Genomic DNA, 954 nt, shown 5'->3' with positions numbered 1-954 from the left:
TTACATAGTTTGTATTGGAATGTTGTGTGCTTCTGTCTGAGTTAGAATTCAGTGTAGGTTCTATGCAAATGTTGTCTTGGGCCTGGCCGTGCTTAGTTAAGATGGATGCAGAGAGGCTATGAAAGCAGGTCACATATACTGTTCATTACATTGATTAGAGATTGAACATATGTTGATGCACATGTTCTTCAGGAAGATTCAATACAGCAGAAATGTCTAGTCAATGTTGCAACAGCTGCAATACATTCTCTTACAATCGTGGTGAGTTTACGATTAATGCTAAATTCAATAAAAGTTCATTTAATGTTTCTTCAACTTCCTACATGGTACAGCAAATCTGACATTATCTTTGTGTTCAGTTTGTTGTATCAAAATCCCCAATTTTTTCAGGAAGCAAACCTTTTGGAAAAAAAAATTGTCCAATGTAATCAGTTTGTTCAACAAACCATTTCCTCCAGTGGATATATCTAGAATCACTGGCTATCTGAAAATGAAACCAATCTGTTCAAAGTTGATGTGGAAAAGCATTATGTAAAAAGGTTAGTTTCACTTTGGAACTCTTGCTCCCTAAGCTCAGCTAAAAGGTCTTTCTCCCTGGCTGTCCCTCATTTAAAAGCAGATGTAAGTCAGTTATTAAAAGCTAGTGTCAAGACTGCTTAACAGAGTAATCAGTCCCATTCAGCTGAATGGTAAAAGTCTCAAGGCACTCAATATCTTTCTCTGGTAGATTCCAGGTGGGTGCTCAGGTACATTATTCAGTCATTCTCTACTTCTACATCTTCCACTTCTTCATCATTAGTTCGCAATCAACCCTGGAACCAGAGTCCCAGATCAAAATACTTATGCCAACTTAGATAAAATAATGTGTAAAGACAGCTTCAACCCGCTGAAATTTCAGAAAACATCAAGTTGAGAAGTTGGAAGTAAACTAAGAAATTAGATGAGATAATCAAA

The sequence above is a fragment of the Narcine bancroftii genome, chromosome 12 (genome assembly GCF_036971445.1).
Source record: "Narcine bancroftii isolate sNarBan1 chromosome 12, sNarBan1.hap1, whole genome shotgun sequence".
NCBI lineage: Eukaryota > Metazoa > Chordata > Chondrichthyes > Torpediniformes > Narcinidae > Narcine > Narcine bancroftii.
The sequence above is the reverse complement of the archived record's forward strand: the minus strand, read 5'-3'. Positions refer to the sequence as shown.